This window comes from Mesocricetus auratus, unplaced genomic scaffold (genome assembly GCF_017639785.1).
Source record: "Mesocricetus auratus isolate SY011 unplaced genomic scaffold, BCM_Maur_2.0 Super-Scaffold_100007, whole genome shotgun sequence".
Lineage (NCBI taxonomy): Eukaryota > Metazoa > Chordata > Mammalia > Rodentia > Cricetidae > Mesocricetus > Mesocricetus auratus.
In genome coordinates, this window is record NW_024429191.1 from 8,376,359 (window position 1) to 8,394,853 (window position 18,495).

Sequence of the window (18,495 nt, forward strand, 5' to 3'; positions counted from 1 at the left end):
CATGTGCTACCTTCATTGCCAGGAGAGAGAGAGAGTGTGTGTGTGTGTGTGTGTGTGTGTGTGTGTGTGTGTGTGTGTTTATTGCAAGTGCTAAGAGGTCTCTCTCTCTTGTAGGAGGGAGGAGCTTTATATACAGGTTTACAGTACAGTGGAAAAACCCCAGGTAGAAGGGAGTGTGTTTTCCTCCTGCTGGATGTTGATGTCAGAGGGTCAAGGCCAGGGCAGGAAGCCAGGACTAGAAAACAGGATGGACTTGTACCCTGTGGGGACTGGGCCCAACAATGAATGAGACATGTCACTGACATGAAGTGAGCATGGAGTCCTGATCCATAACTCCATAGGTGTCCTTGGTGACTTCCGATGCTAAGTGCCTAACACAGGGTACTGCCCCATGAGGGAATTAGTTGGAGACATATAAAATATGAAGCATTCAAATTCAAAATAAGAAAGGAAGGAAGGAAGGAAGAAAGAAGGGAAAGAAGGAAGGAGGGAGGGAAGGATGGAAGGAAGGAAGGACAGATGGGCAGATGAAAGAAAGGAAGGAAGGAAGATGGGAGGGAGGGAGGGAGGGAGGGAGGGAGGGAGGGAGGGAAGATGCTACTGTGTAGGGAACTTCAGACCTTGGCTCATTGCTATGCCTACTGACAGCTAAGGGAGGATGGGTCCACTATTGTTCTAACCTAAAAGTTTCATTTCTCTCCCTAACTAGAAACCATGTAGGAGGGACCTCTGATTCTAGACACTCCAACAGCTATCAAGGGGTCTGAAAGAAATCCTGAGTTATCACTCTGGAAATCAGCCTTAAAGGCCAAAAAAAAAAAAAAGATGAGAAGAGGAACTAATAGATGGGAGCTGTAACCTCAAAGCTATAATCCCTGGTCTAGACCAGGTGGCCTGGAGACGCCAATCTCTAAGAGATTCTCATGAACTTTGATTTGGACATTTAAGAAGATGTCCTCTGTTGTGTTCTCCAGGTGTCCTGCCAATAGCTCTCCCTCTACTTTCCCTTCCCATTTCTATCCAGGCACCAGCCAAGCCTTCCCTTCCTCCAGACGCCTGGCTGTCATACAAATAAAAGCATTATGTGCTTCTGGGTAGGCCTGCTGGAGGGGTACCCTGACTGCCAGGCCCAATGGTCTCGTCTAGCTAGAAGAAGCCAGATCAGTCACCATCCCAATTCCACAATGGCAGTTAGGGTTACCTCTTGGGGGGAGGGTGTGTGAAAAAAACTGGAAATTTAAAAACTTGGGTAGGCAGTCAAGGTAAAAAGATTCTAAAGAGACACAGAAAAATCCAGTCTCAAAAAACTGAAAAAAAAAGATTCTAAAGAAAAGAGACCAGTGTCTCTTTGGCCAAAAGCCAAAAATGTGCTTGGGCAATCAGGTGTTGGTGGCACATGCCTTTAATCTCAGCACTCGGGAAGCAGAGGCGGACAGCCTCCAAAACAATACAGAGAAACCCTGTCTCAAAAGATTTTTTTTAAAAATTGCTTGGGCTTTCAGAAGCCTCATCATTGCCAGAGGCCAAAGGTTTTGGGGGGAGAGGCTGCTCATATGGTTCCTAGACAACTCTTTGGAGGGGGTAATAAAATAGCACCAAGAGCCTATTAAGAGAAAAACCCTTCTAGTCAAGAGAGTGGAATCTCTGACCAGGGTGCAACCCTGACTCTTGGACCAGCCAGTTACCTAGTCACAGAACCACTCTGGGAAGAGCTCATGTTAATTCACACTTAGGCCATACTTGTCATAACAGTCATGCACTATTACTAGAGACTTCAAATGCTCAGCATGGTGGCTAAGACTGAAGGGGGGAAATCGTGAGAAACAGGTTTTTCTATCAAAGGTATCTATACTCCAAACCTCTCCTACTTGCACCCCCTTGGTATTCCCTGTGCCCACTAGCCAATTGCATCAGATTGTGAAGTCAGGCTCCCACCAATGGATGAGATGCGGTCATGTCGGGGGCCAGGCAACCTGTTGAAATGTACATGAAAAGGGGAGTGATGGTTAAGAAAGAAAGAGACAAAGGACAGAAGATAGAGTCAGAAAGGCTCTCAGTGAATACTGCAGTAGCCTCAAATTTATTTCTCAAAGCAAAAGGGGAAGACAATAGACTTCCTTGCCGTGGTTCAAGGAACAAACAAGCATAATTACTTCCTTGATTCTCAAAGCATCTAGTAACCACACCTTGGGCCAAACATCCTGTTATTTGACCTTGAGGGACAAAAACAAGCTTGAACTCTCTGACTAAGTCGAGATGGAATGGAGTCACTGTGGGCTCTCACACAGTCATCACCTACACTGGGGATAAAAGAGAGGCCATCCTAGAAGAGCATATGTGCTAGCCCACCCTTTTAAAAAGGAAACTGCCTTGCAGAGCCACTTTCGCTTTTTCATGTATTCCTTTGTGCAACTCTAAGATTATTCTTCTTCCCACACCTGTGGAGGGTTGTCTTGATTAGGATACCTGAGGAAGGCAAACTCACCTACTATGGGTGCTGCCATTTCCTGGGCTAGGACCCCAGACTATAGAAAAGTAAAGTGTCAAGCATGGTGGCACAAACCTAGAATCCCAGCATTCAGGAAGGCATAGGTAGGCAGATCTCAGCTAGTTCAAGGCCAGCCTGGTCTACATAGTAAGTACCAGGATAGACAGGGCTACATGGAGAAACCCTGTGTCCCAAAAGAAAGACAGAGGAGAAAGCAAGCTAAGGGCAAGCATTCATTTCCCTCAGCTTCCTGACTGCAGATGCTTTGTGGCCAGCTGCTGCCATGTGACCAGTCACCTCAAGCTCCTGCTACCATGCTGTCCTTGCCGTGGTAAACTGTCCCCAGAAGTAGGAACCACAATAAACCTTGCTGTCGGGAGCGATCATTGTTATTTAGAACCTCTTGTAAATATTGCCAGCCTTTTTTAAGAATAGTCCATCCCCTCCCCAGCTTCCTAATGAATAGAACTTGGGCTCACAGGAATAGCCTATGGCAAAAAGGAAACATTCCACAATTAGATCACTTAACCCCCTCCCTCGGTGACCCTTTAACCTTGCCGACATTTGTTACCTGCTTACCTTCAGTGGCCTAGTTACTAGGCAATGACCTCTCCTTCATGGTCCTGCATTCCTCTGCCCCATCCCCCTACCTCATTTTCCCTATTTAAACCTGTATGACATTCTCATTAAATGCAGGTTGATCAGTCATGTTGTCTTGCTGCCAACTTCTCTTGTCCAGTCATTCCAGGTTCCCGTAGGCTCGACCCCTTTTGTGCCCTGCTGGCAAGGGCACCTTCCCTAAGTTACTTTTGTTAAATGTTTTCTCCCAGCAACAAGAAAAGTGACTAATACAAATTGTAAGTGTCCCTCAGACCTATGGATTAAAACCTGGGTCTCCAGCAAGGCTCTGCTGGGAGATGATGGAACCTTAGAGATGGGACCTAGTGGTGAAGTTAGGTCATTGGAGGCACTCTCTTGAAAGGAGAGTGAGACCCCAGCTCCTTCCTCCCTATCATCGTTTGCTTCCCAACTATGTAGTGAGTGTTTTTGATCACCAATCAACCATGCATTAAAAGCTCCAAGTTCCCCAGCTTCAGGTGAACTTGGGTCTGGGGGGGATGAGGGGGACACTCCCCATCCTGTGCCCAACACCCATCCCCTCGATCTTCCAGGGACCGCTCCTGGCATCCAGAAGACCAGCCCACACAGGAAAGACTTCAGCCCTCCCAGGCCCCAACCTCCAGCAATCCCAGCTTCAGGAAAGGCATCAGCCCTTCCAGGCCCCAACCTCCGGTGACCCCAGCTTCAGCTTCAGCTTCAGGAAGGAAGGAGACCAGTGGAGATGGAAAGACCCCACCTGCATCCACTGGAAGAAGAGATGGGAAGATGACAGAATAAGAGCTCACTCAGCAATAGAAAGACCAACATGATTCCACCAGAATCTAGAGAACCAACACCAGCAAGACCTGAAAAGCACTACATAGATGAAGCAGAGGAGACAGACCTTAAAAATTATTTTATGATGATGATAGAGACCCTCAAAGAGGAAACAAGAAAATCCCTTAAAGAAACAGAAGAAAAAACAAAAAAAATCCATGAAATGGGGGGGGAAATTCAAGAAATAAATCTCTCAAAGAATCTAAAGAGTAAAAACAACCAAACAAATGAAGGAAACAACTCAAAAAGTAGAAGGATTGAAAGCTGAAATAAAAACAATAAAAAAAACACAGAACGAGGGGGTGCTGGAAATAGAAAAGCTGGGTAAATGATCAGGAACTACAGATGCAATTATCATCAATAGAATACAAGAGAGAGAATCTCAGGTGTCGAAGACTCATTAGAAGATATACAGTCATCAACCAAAGAAAATCTCAAAACCAACAAATTCCTAACACAAAATATCCAAGAAATATGGGACACCATGAAGAAGCCAAACCTGAGAATAATAGGTATAGAAGAAGGTGAAGAAATACAGCTCAAAGGTACAGAAAACATATTCAATAAAATCATAGAAGAAAACTTCTCTAACCTAAAGAAGGATTTGCCTATGAAAATACAAGAATCTTACAGAACACCAAATAGGCTGGACCAGAAAAAGAAGTCACCTCGCCATATAATAATCAAAACATCAAACCTACAGAATAAGGAGAAAATATTAAGAGCAGCTAAAGAAAAAGGCCAAGTAACATATAAAGGCAAACCTATCCGAATTACACCTGACTTCTCAATGGAAACGATGAAAGCCAGAAGATCCTACAAATGCTAAGGGAACAAGGATGCCAGCCCAGACTACTATATCCAGCAAAGCTTTCAATTACCATAGATGGAGAAAACAAAATATTCCATGACAAAGCCAGATTTAAACAATACGTATCCATGAATCCAGCTGTACAGAAAGTGCTAGAAGGAAAATCTAGGCCCAACAAAGATAACTACACTCACAAAGACACAGGCAATAGATAATCCCACTTTACCAAACACCAAAAGAAAAAGGGAAGAGAACCTACACAAAATAACTCCACTACCAATAAATCAAGCACAAACAAGAATCATCAATCAATGGTCATTAATATCCCTCAATGCCAATGGTCTCAACTTGTCTATAAAAAGACACAGACTAGCAGAATGGATATGAAGACAGAACCCATCCTTCTGCTGCATACAAGAAGCACATCTCAACATCAAAGACAGACGTTACCTCAGAGTAAAGGGTTGGGAAAAGATTTTCCAATCAAATGGACCCAAGAAACAAGCGGGTGTAGCAATCCTAATATCTAACAAACTAGACTTCAAATTAAAATAATTGAAACGAGATGAAGAAGGATATTTCATATTCATCAAAGGAAAAGTCCATCAAGATAAAGTCTCAATTTTGAACATCTATGCCCCAAATACAAAGGCACCTACATTCGTGAAAGAAACATTACTAAAGCTCAAATCACATGTTAAATCTCACACACTAATAGTAGGAGACTTCAACACTCCGCTCTCACCTCTAGACAGGACCTCCAGACAGAAACTTAGCAAAGAAACAAAAGAACTAATAGAAGTTATGACCCAACTGGGTTTAACAGACATCTATAGAACATTCCACCCAAACACAAAGGGATATACCTTCTTCTTGCCACCACATGGAACCTTCTCTAAAATTGACCACATAATAGGAAACATAGCAAATCTCCATAGATACAAAAAATTAGAATAACCCACTGTATCTTATCAGACCACCATGTTTTAAAATTAGAATTCAACAACACAAATCGCAGAACCCCTACAAACTCATGGAAATTGAACAATGCACAATTGCACCATCCCTGGGTAAAGGAAGAAATAAAAAAATAAATTAAAGACTTCCTGGAATTCAATGAGAATGAAGGCACAACATACCCAAACTTATGCACACTCTGAAAGCAGTGCTGAGAGGAAAGTTCATAACACTAAGTGCTCACATGAAGACACTGGAGAACAGTCACACTAGAGAGTTAATAGCACAGCTGAATGTTCTATTAAAAAAAAAGAAGGAAACTCACCCAGGAGGAGCAGACGCCAGGAAATAATCAAATTGAGGGCTGAAATCAATCAAGTAGAAACCAGGAAAACATTGAGAAGAATCAATGAAACAAAGAGTTGGTTCTTTGAGAAAATCAACAAAATAGACAAACCTCTGTCCAAACTAACCAAAAGACAGAGAGAAAGCAGGCTAATTAACAAAATCAGAAATGAAAAGGGGGAACATAACAACGGACTCTGAGGAAATCCAGAGAATCATCAGGGCATACTCTGAAAATCTGTACTCCACAAAATTTGAAAATTTAAAGGAAATGGACAATTTCCTGGAGGGATATCACTTGCCAAAACTAAATCAAGAACAGATAAACAATCTAAACAGACCTATAGCCCTTAATGAAATTGAAGCAGTCATCAAAAGACTCTCAACCAAAAAAAAGCCCAGGCCCTGATGGCTTCGGTGCAGGATTCTACCAGAAATTCAAAGAAGAGCTAATTCCAATACTCCTCAAAGTATTCCACACGATAGAAGCAGGAGGCTCACTGCCAAACTCTTTTTACGAGGGTACAATTACCTTGATACCCAAGACACAACTAAGAAAGAGAACTATAGACCAATTTCCCTCATGAACATCGATGCAAAATTACTCAATAAAGTTCCAGAAGAGCCACCCACACAGGAAGGAGATCAGCCCCTCCAAGACCCCAACCCAGTGAGCCCAGCTTCAGGGAGCCCAGCTTCAGGAAAGACATCAACCCCTCCAAGACCCCAACCCCAGGGAGTCAAGCTTCAGCATCCCCAGCTTCAGCTGCAGTAAGGAAGGAGACCAGTGGAGACGGAAAGACCCCACCAGCACCCACTGGAAGAAGAGATGGGAAGAAGACAGAATAAGAGATCACTCAGCAATAGAAACACCAACATGACCCCACCAGAATCCAGGGATCCAACATCAGCAAGAACTGAAAAGCACTACATAGAGGAAGAAGAGGAGACAGACCTTAAAAATTATTTCATGAAGATGATGGAGACCCTCAAAGAAGAAACGAGGAAATCGCTTAAAGAAATAGAAGAAAAAACAAACAAACAAATCCATGAAATGGGGGAAAAAATTCAAGAAATAAACAAATCTCTCAAAGAATCTAAAGAGCACCAAGAAAAATCAACCAAGAAAATTAAGGAAACAGCTCAAACAGTTGAAGGATTGAAAGCTGAAATAGAAACGATAAAGAAAACACAGAATGAAGGGATGCTGGAAATAGAAAAGCTCGGTAAACGGTCTGGAACTACAGATGCAAGTATCACCAATAGAATACAAGAGATAGAAGAGAGAATCTCAGGTGTTGAAGACTCATTAGAGGATATAGAGTCGTCAACCAAAGAAAATCTCAAAACCAACAAATCCTTAACACAAAATATCCAGGAAATATGGGACACCGTGAAGAAGCCAAACCTGAGAATAATAGGTATAGAAGAAGGTGAAGAACTTCAACTTAAAGGTACAGAAAACATATTCAACAAAATCATAGAAGAAAACTTCCCTAACCTAAAGAAAGATAGGCCTATGAAAGTACAAGAATCTTACAGAACACCAAATAGGCTTGACCAGAAAAAGAAGTCACCTCGCCATATAATAATCAAAACATCAAACCTACAGTGTAAAGAGAAAATATTAAGAGCAGCCAAAGAAAAAGGCCAAGTAACATACAAAGGCAGACCTATCCGAATTACACCTGACTTCTCAATGGAAACGATGAAAGCCAGAAGATCCTGGTCAGATGTCCTACAAACGCTAAGGGAAGAAGGATGCCAACCCAGACTACTATATCCAGCAAAGCTCTCAATTACCATAGATGGAGAAAACAAAATATTCCATGACAAAGCCAGATTTAAACAATACGTATCCATGAATCCAGCTCTACAGAAAATGCTAGAAGGAAAACCTAGAGCCAAGGAAGATAACTACATTCACAAAGACACAGGCAATATATAATCATACTTTACAAAACACCAAAAGAAAAAGGGAGGAGAAACTACACAAAATAACTTCACTAACAATAAATCAAGCGCAAACAAGGATCACCAATCAATGGTCATTAATATCCCTCAATGTCAACGGCCTCAACTTGCCTATAAAAAGACACAGACTAGCAGAATGGATACGAAGACAGGACCCTTCCTTCTGCTGCATACAAGAAACACATCTCAACACCAAAGACAGACGTTATCTCAGAGTAAAGGGCTGGGAAAAGATCTTCCAATCAAACAGCCCCAAGAAACAAGCGGGCGTAGCAATCCTAATATCTAACAAATTAGACTTCAAATTAAAATCAATCAAAAGAGATGAAGAAGGGCACTTCATATTCATCAAAGGAAAAATACATCAAGATGAAGTCTCAATTTTAAACATCTACGCCCCAAATACAAAGGCACCTACATTCGTGAAAGAAACATTACTAAAGCTCAAAATGCACATAAAATCTCACACGCTAATAGTAGGAGACTTCAACACTCCGCTCTCACCGCTAGACAGGACCTCCAGACAGAAACTTAGCAAAGAAACAAAAGAATTAATAGAAGTTATGACCCAACTGGGTTTAACAGACATCTATAGAACATTCCACCCAAATACAAAGGGATATACCTTCTTCTCGGCACCACATGGAACCTTCTCTAAAATTGACCACATAATAGGAAACATAGCAAATCTCCACAGATACAAAAAATTGGAATAACCCCCTGCATCTTATCAGACCACCATGCATTAACATTAGAATTCAACAATAACACAAATCGCAGAAACCCTACAAACTCATGGAGATTGAACAATGCACAATTGCACCATCCCTGGGTAAAGGAAGAAATAAAAAAAGAAATTAAAGACTTCCTCGATTTCAATGAAAATGAAGACACAACATACACAAACTTATGGGACACTTTGAAAGCAGTGCTGAGAGGAAAGTTTATAGCACTAAGTGCCCACATGAAAAAACTGGAGAACAGTCATACTAGAGAATTAATAGCACAGCTGAATGTTCTAGAACAAAAAGAAGCAAACTCCCCCAGGAGGAGCAGACGCCAGGAAATAATCAAACTGAGGGCTGAAATCAATCAAGTAGAAACCAGGAAAACACTGAGAAGAATCAATGAAACAAAGAGTTGGTTCTTTGAGAAAATCAACAAAATAGACAAACCTCTGTCCAAACTAACCAAAAGACAGAGAGAGAACATGCTAATTAACAAAATCAGGGATGAAAAAGGGGACATAACAACGGACTCTGAGGAAATCAAGAGAATCATCAGGGCATACTTTGAAAATCTGTACTCCACAAAATTTGAAAATTTAAAGGAAATGGACAATTTCCTGGATAGATATCACTTGCCAAAACTAAATCAAGAACAGATAAATAATCTAAACAGACCTATAACCCCTAATGAAATAGAAGCAGTCATCAAAAGTCTCCCAAACAAAAAAAGCCCAGGCCCAGATGGCTTCAGTGCAGAATTCTACCAGAAATTCAAAGAAGAGCTCATTCCAATACTCGTCAAAGTATTCCACACAATAGAAGCAGGAGGCTCACTGCCAAACTCTTTCTACGAGGCTACAATTACCTTGATACCCAAGCCACACAAAGACACAACTAAGAAAGAGAACTATAGACCAATTTCCCTCATGAACATTGATGCCAAAATACTCAATAAAATACTTGCAAACCGGATTCAAGAGCACATCAGAAAAATCATCCACCAGGATCAAGTAGGCTTCATTCCAGGAATGCAGGGATGGTTCAACATTAGAAAATCTATCAATGTAATCCACCATATTAACAATCTGCGAAAGAAAAACCACATGATCATCTCACTAGATGCTGAAAAAGCCTTTGACAAAATCCAGCACCCCTTCATGATAAAGGTCCTAGACAGATCAGGGATAACAGGAACGTACCTGAATATAATAAAAGCAATATACACTAAACCAACAGCTAACATCAAACTAAATGGAGAGAAACTCAAAGCAATTCCTCTAAAATCAGGAACAAGACAAGGCTGTCCACTCTCTCCATATCTCTTCAATATTGTACTTGAAGTTCTAGCTACAGCAATAAGACAACAAAAGGAGATAAAGGGGATACAAATAGGAAAAGAAGAAGTCAAACTTTCACTTTTTGCAGATGATATGATAGTTTACATAAGTGACCCAAAAACTCCGCAAGGTTACTCCTAGAGCTGATAAACACCTTCAGCAATGTGGCAGGATACAAGGTAAACTCAAAAAAATCAGTGGCCCTATTATATACAGAGGATGAAGTGACTGAGAAAGAAATCAGAGAAACATCACCTTTTACAATAGCCAAAAACAGTATCAAATATCTGGGGATAATGTTAACCAAGGAAGTGAAAGACCTGTATATCAAGAACTTTGTGTCTTTGATGAAAGAAATCAAAGAAGATACCAGAAAATGGAAAGATCTCCCATGCTCTTGGATTGGTAGGATCAACATAATAAAAATGGCAATCTTGCCAAAAGCAGTCTATAGATTCAATGCAATCCCTATCAAAATTCCATCACAATTCTTCAAGGACCTGGAAAGAACATTAATCAACTTTATATGGAAAAACAAAAGGCCCAGGATAGCCAAAACATCCCTATACAATAAAGGAACTTCAGGAGGCATCACCATACCTGACTTCAAGCTCTATTATAGAGCTATAGTCCTGAAAACAGCTTGGTATTGGCACAAAAATAGGCATGTAGACCAATGGAACCGAATCGAAAGCCCTAATTTTAACCCACACACCTATGAACACCTGATTTTTGACAAAGAAGCTAAAACTGTACAGTGGAAAAAAGAAAGCATCTTCAACAAATGGTGCTGGCATAACTGGGTACTGGTATGCAGAAGACTGCAGATAGATCCATGTTTATTGCCTTGTACAAAACTTAAGTCCAAATGGATCAAAGATCTCAACATACATCCAGCCACACTGAAACTTTTAGAAGAGAAAGTGGGAGATACTCTTCAACGAGTTGGTACAGGACACCACTTCCTAAACATAACACCAGTGGCACAGGCACTGAGATCGACAATTAACAAATGGGACCTTCTGAAACTAAAAAGCTTCTGTAAGGCAAAGGACACAGTCACAAAGACAAAAAGGCAGGCCACAGAATGGCAAAAGATATTCACTAACCCTACATCTGACAGAGGGCTAATCTCCAAAATTTATAAAGAACTCAGGAAACAAGTCTCCAAAACACCAAAGGATCCACTAGAAAGGTGGGGTACAGAGCTAAATAGAGAATTCTCAGTAGAGGAGGCTAAAATGGCCAAGAGACACTTAAGAAAGTGCTCAACATCCTTAGCCATCAGGGAAATGCAAATCAAAACAACTCTGAGATACCATCTTACTCCTATCAGAATGGCTAGAATCAATAACACCGAAGACAATTTATGCTGGAGAGGATGTGGAGAGAGAGGAACACTCTCTTTGGAAATCAATATGGAGATTCCTCAGGAAAATGGGAATTAATCTACCACTAGACCCAGCAATTCCACTCTTAGGCATTTATCCAAATGAGGCAGGTTCATACAACAAGGGCATCTGCTCCACTATGTTCATAGCAGCATTGTTTGTAATAGCCAGAACCTGGAAGCAACCTAGATGCCCCTCAACTGAAGAGTGGATAGAGAAAATGTGGTACATTTACACAATGGAGTATTACTCAGCAGAAAAAACAATGGAATCTTGAAATTCGCAGGGAAATGAATAGCACTGGAAGAAACCATCCTGAGTGAGGTAACCCAGTCGCAAAAAGACAAACATGGTATGTACTCACTCATATATGGATTTTAGATATGGATCAGGATAGTGCCAGTCTGCACTTCCACAGATAGAGAGTCTGGGAAACAGGAAAGAACCTAAAAGATATGCATATATGCATAGTACCCAAGAGAAGAGGATGGAGACAAGATCCTCTGAATGGATGGGGAACACGGCGAGGGGTGGGGGGGAGTGGGACCTGGGAAGAATAGAGGGGGTAAAGAGGAAGGGAGTTGGTCATGGGGGAACAGAAAGTTGAGGGGGTGGGGGTAGAATAGGGGGAAGAGGGAATCATAGGTAAGAAGACAGATCAGGCACCAGAGTGACCTCCAGTGATCTAAAGGTATAACACCAATTGGCCAGCTAAGCAATAGTGGAGGGACCACCTCGAATGCCCATTCCTGATAATGAACTTGATGTCTATAACCATCCGGGAGCCTTCATCCTGTGACTGATGGAAGCAGAGGCAAACACACAATTAATCACTGAACTGAACCCAAGGAACCCAGTGACAGAGAGAGAGGAGCGATGAGCAAATTGGCAAAGAATGGGCTGGCAAAACCAGCAGAGACAGCTGATCTGAACAGGGGAGTGCTCTTGGACCCCAGACCGACAGTGGGGAGGCCAGCATGGGACTGATCTGGACCCCCCAAATGTGAGTGTCAGTGAGAAGGCCTGGACAACCTATGGGGCCCTGAGCTGTGGATCAGTGTCTATCCCTGGTATACAAACTGTCTTCATGTGCCTATAGCACAAAGAGAGATGCTCTCTCAGCCTGGACTCTTAGGGGAGTGCCTGGACCCTACCAAGAGTAAAATGACAGACTCTAGATATCCCCTATGTGGAAGGATTTGGCAATAGGGTGGGGGGGGGGAAGGGGAGTGCGGGAGGATGGGAGGGAGAGGGAACTGGGATTGACATGTAAAACAAGCTATTTAAAATTAAAATAAAAAATGATAAAAAAATTACTCAATAAAATACTAGCAAACCGGATTCAAGAACACATCAAAAATATCATCCACCATGATCAAGTAGGCTTCATCCCAGGAATGCAGGGATGGTTCAACATTAGAAAATCTATCAATGTAATCCACCAAAGAAACAAACTGCAAAGGAAAAACCACATGATCATCTCACAGGATGCAGAAAAAGCCTTTGACAAAATCCAGCAACCCTTCATGATAAAGGTCCTAGACAGATCAGGGATAACAGGAATATACCTGAACATAATAAAAGCTATATACAGCAAACCAACAGCTAAAATCAAACTAAATGGAGAGAAACTCAACACAATTCCTCTAAAATCAGGAACAAGACAAGGCTGACCACTCTCTTCATATCTCTTCAATATTGTACTTGAAGTTCTAGCTAGAGCAATAAGACAACAAAAGGAGATCAGGGGGATACAAACAGGAAAAGAAGAAGTCAAGCTTTCACTATTTGCAGATGATATGATAGTTTACATAAGTGACCCCAAAAACTCTGCAAGGGAACTCCTAGAGCTGATAAACACCTTCAGCAAAGTGGCAGGATACACAGTTAACTAAAAAAAATCAGTAGCCCTATTATATACAGATGATAAAGTGGCTGAGAAAGAAATCAGAGAAACATCACCCTTTACAATAGCCATAAACAGCATCAAATATCTGGGGATAATGTTAACCAAGGAAGTGAAAGACCTGTATATCAAGAACTTTGAGTCTTTAAAGAAAGAAATCAAAGAGGATACCAGAGAATGGAAAAATCTCCCATGCTCTTGGATTGGTAGGATGACCATAATAAAAATGGCAATCTTGCCAAAAGCAGTCTACAGATTCAATGCAATCCCTATCAAAACTCCGGCACAATTCTTCACAGATCTTGAAAGAACAATAATCAACTTTATATGGAAAAACAAAAGGCCCACGCCGGGCGTTGGTGGCGCACGCCTTTAATTCCAGCACTCGGGAGGCAGAGACAGGCGGATCTCTGTGAGTTCGAGGCCAGCCTGGTCTACAGAGCGAGTGCCAGGACAGCCTCCAAAACTACACAGAGAAACCCTGTCTCGAAAAAACCAAAAACAAACAAACAAACAAACAAAAGGCCCAGGATAGTCAAAACAACCCTATAAAATAAAAGAACTTCAGGAGCCATTACCATACCTGACTTCAAGCTCTATTACAGAGCTATAGTCTTGAAAACAGCTTGGTATTGGCACAAAAATAGACAGGTAGACCAACGGAACCGAATTGAAAACCCTGATTTTAACCCACACACCTATGAACACTTGATTTTTGACAAAGAAGCTAAAATTATACAATGAAAAAAAGAAAACATCTTCAACAAATGGTGCTGGCATAACGGAATTGGTATGCAGAAGACTGCAGATAGATCCATATGTATCCCCTTGGACAAAACTTAAGTCCAAATGGATCAAATAGCTCAACATAAATCCAACCACACCGAAACTCTTAGAAGAGAACATGGGAGATACTCTTCAACGGATTGGTACAGGAGACCACTTCCTGAACATAACACCAGTAGCACAGACACTGAGATCGACAATTAACAAATGGGACCTCCTGAAACTAACAAGCTTCTGTAAGGCAAAAGACACAGTCAGTAAGACAAAAAGGGATCCCACAGATTGGGAAAAGATATTCACTAACCCCATATCTGACAGAGGGCTAATCTCCAAAATTTATAAAGAACTCAAGAAGCAAGTCTCCAAAACACCAAAGGATCCAATTAAAAGATGGGGTACAGAACTAAGTAGAGAATTCTCAATAGAGGAGTCCAAAATGGCTGAGAGACACTTAAGAAAGTGCTCAACATCCTTAGCTATCAGGGAAATGAAAATCAAAACAAATTTGAGATACCATCTTACTCCTGTCAGAATGGCTAAAATCAAAAACACTGAAGACAATTTATGCTGGAGAGGGTGTGGAGAGAGGGGAACACTCCTCCACTGCTGGTGGGAATGCCAACTCGTACACCCACTTTGGAAATCAGTATGGAGATTCCTCAGGAAAATGGGAATCAATCTACCACAAGACCCAGCAATTCCACTCTTAGACATAAATCCAAAAGATGCAAATTCATACAAGGGCATCTGCTCCACCATGTTCATAGCAGCATTATTTGTAATAGCCAGGACCTGGAAGCAACCTAGATGCCCTTCAACTGAAGAGTGGATAGAGAAAATGTGGTACATTTACACAATGGAGTACTACTCAGCAGAAAAAAAAAAACAATGGAATCTTGAAATTCGCAAGTAAATGGATGGCACTAGAAGAAACCATCCTAAGTGAGGTAACCCAGTCACAAAAAGACAAACATGGTGTGTACTCACTCATATATGGATTTTAAACATGGATCAGGATAGTGCCAGTCTGCACTTCCACTGATAGAGAGTCTGGGAAACAGGAAAGAACCTAAGAGATATGCATGGTACCCCAGAGAAGAGGAATGAAGCAAGATCTTCTGAACAGATGGGGAACACGGGGAGGGATGGGGAGGAGGGGGGCCTGGGAAATAGAGAGGGGGAGAAGTGGAAGAGAGAGTAGGACGTGGAGGAACAGGAAAGTCGACTGGGGGGGTAGGATAGGGGGAAGAGGGAATCATAGGTAAGAAGACAGATCAGGCACCAGTATGACCTCTAGTAATCTAAAGGGATGACACCAACTGGCAAGCTAAGCAATAGTGGAGAGACCACCCCGAATGCCCATTCCTGATAATGAACTTGATGTCTATAACCATCCTGGAGCCTTCATTCAGTGACTAATGAAAGCAGAGGCAAACACCCACAGCTAAACACTGAACTGAACCCATGGAACCCAGTGACAGGGAGAGAGGAGCGATGAGCAAATTGGCAAAGAATGGGCTGGCAAAACCAGCAGAGACAGCTGATCTGAACAGGGAAGAGCTCTTGGACCCCAGACGGACAGCTGGGAGGCCAGCATGGGACTGATCCGGACCCCCTGAATGTGAGAGTCAGTGAGGAGGCCTGGGCAACCTATGGGGTCCTGAGCAGTGGATCAGTGTTTATCCCTGTCATACAAACAGACATCGTGTGTCCATAACACAAAGAGGGATGCTCTCTCAGCCTGGACTCTTAGGGGAGTGCCTGGACCCTGCCCTGAGTGAAATGGCAGACTCTAGATATCCCCTATGTGGAAGGAATTGGCAATAGGGTGGGAGGCTGAGGGGGTGGGGTGCGGGAGGAGGGGAGGGCGAGGGAACTGGGATTGACATGTAAAACAAGCTATTTAAAATTAAAATAATAAAATAAATAAATAAATAAAACCTCCAAGTCTAAACCCCAAATAAGCCTTCCTCTTTATAAATTATCTAAAGTATTTTCTGTGATGATGGACAGCTGGTGAACATACATACAAGTGAGAACCCAGCGTGGGATGTCGTCACCCCCCATCAAATGGTGGAAGGGAAAGAGTTCCCACACAAGTCTAGGATAGAGTGCTCATGAGCAAAACAGATCCCCTGATCTCCTGGCTCATTCAGCACAGTTGAGCAAGGGAGTTGGAGAAGGAGCCTAAGTGTAGAGTTAAGTTTAGCAAGCTGTTTCGGGAGATTTTTTTTCTATGAAATTAAAACTTATAAACAGTCATGTCTCAGTACCAGGGAGCACCCTAAACACATACAAAAGGATTTCTAAATGCCCGTCTCTGAAGACCACATCACTTAGCCATACAAGCTGCAAGAGAGCCCTGAAAAGAACACAGTTAACTTGTAAGGCCTCTAGGAGCAGAGCAAGAAGGCAGAGTGTTGGGTTAGATGCTAATTGCATTAGTTAGCGTTTCTACTGCTGTGATAAAACACCATGACCAAAATCAGCTTGCAGGCTTACAACTCTCAAATCACACTCCATCACCTAGGAAAGTCAGCGCTGGAACTCAAGCCAGGAACTGAAGCAGAGACCATGGAGGAGTGATGCTTTTTGGCTTCCTCCTTGCAGCCTGTTCACTCTACTTTCTTAAAGTACTCAGGACTATCTGTCCAGGTGAGGTACCACCCACAGTGGGCTGGGCCCTCCCACGTCAATCATAAAGCAAGAAACACCCCCATATACTTACACACAGGTTAATCTGGTTGGGGCATTTTCTCAGCTGAGGTTCCAAAATGACTCCAGCTTGTGTGAAGGTGACAAAACTAGCTAACACATTGACTGAGCCAAATTATACTCTAACACAGTCTGCCAAAGTGTAATGTAGAAAAACTGGCTGTTGAATTCATCATGACGAGTCTGTAAGTCACTGGCACAAGAAGAAATAGCTAAAGATCTTCAAATCAAAGCTGAGGGGACATTATGTGTAGAAGCTGAGGGGACATTATGTGTAGGAAGAAGCAAAGAGTTAAAAATTGAAGATTTAAAGTGCCCGGCTAGCTCAGTCGGTAGAGCATGAGACTCTTAATCTCAGGGTCGTGGGTTCGAGCCCCACGTTGGGCGGCTTTATTTCTTGTTTGTTTGAATTCTGAGACACTTGAAGTTTATTCTGCTTTCTCCGATCCTTATCTCTGTCTCTCCATACCGCCTTGCCGAGTGGGATGCATAGGGGGTGGGGGGATCTTTACTCTGGACGCTTGACTAGAGCAGGAAAATCCTAGTCCCTTTGCAGCCCCAGGACTCTAGGACCGCGATGGAGTGGCATTATGTAGGTAGGTGTCTGACTTGTCTAGGGGTGTGATTCCCACCAATAGAGAATTTTAGATGCAAATCCCGGATGAGCCTACCTCCCCCTCAACATCATATTCTGTTCTTTTCATCACTACTAGATGTGGTTCCCAGAATGAAACTCGGCTCTGAAACCTCCGAAAAGCACATCTGAGCCTATATTTTAATAGGCCTTATTTCTTTTCTTTTCCTTCCTTCCTTCCTCCCCCCCCCCCTTTTTTTAAAGTAGGGATTGAACCCGGTTCACCCTACACTACTGAGCTATATCCCCAGCCACAGGAAGCCAGTTTTCAAAAAAGCTTCATGCTGTCTACAGCTGCCCGCGGCTGCTTTAGAGTCGAATCTCAGCGTTGTACCTTTAATCAGTGTATTGGAGGCACCAAGAGCAGGGCATCCTGCACTCAACAGAATGCTCAGAGGCCATTGAAACTCCAGCCCGGGACTCTGCCTACAGAATTGGCCCAGGGCTCTAGAGTGTCTGGGAGGAGGCTGGAGCCAGGCTGAAGGATACTGATGATTGTAGGACTGTAGCTGGTGACAGCCGTCCTCCTCATGTAGCCGTCCTGGGCTCAGCAGTCTATTCCAAACTCGGGCCCTGAGTTCCAGCCAGCACCAACAAGCCTGGGTTTCCTTCATTGTGTAGCAGCGGTTCTCAACCTTCCTAATGCTGCAACCCTTTGGTACAGTTCCTCATGTTGTGGTGACACCAATCATAACTGTTGCTACTTCATAAGTGTAATTTTCCTACTGTTATGAACTGTAATGCAAATATTTGATATTTTCGATGGTGACTGCTGAGACAGGGTCGTTAGACCTCCGAAGGGGTCGTGCCCCACAGGTTGAGAACTACTACTTTCTGTGACCGTGCCATTGGCGGTAAATCTCCTAACTCCGGGGTTCCAGCTCTACCTACAAGCGACATCTCTCCCGTTTAAGTTTAGTTCTGAGGACCCGGGCTAGGAAAAGCAGAGAAGCCCACGTCGGGGCAGGCATTTAACGGGCTCCTGC

At 42.7% G+C, this 18,495-nt stretch overlaps 1 non-coding gene across 1 annotated transcript; it reads left to right on the forward strand.

The window, feature by feature from the left end:
* The first annotated feature begins 17,189 nt into the window (after positions 1 to 17,189).
* Trnak-cuu lies at positions 17,190 to 17,262 on the forward strand. Its single transcript has one exon. It is a non-coding gene; the product is annotated as a tRNA-Lys (tRNA).
* Positions 17,263 to 18,495: the final 1,233 nt, after the last annotated feature.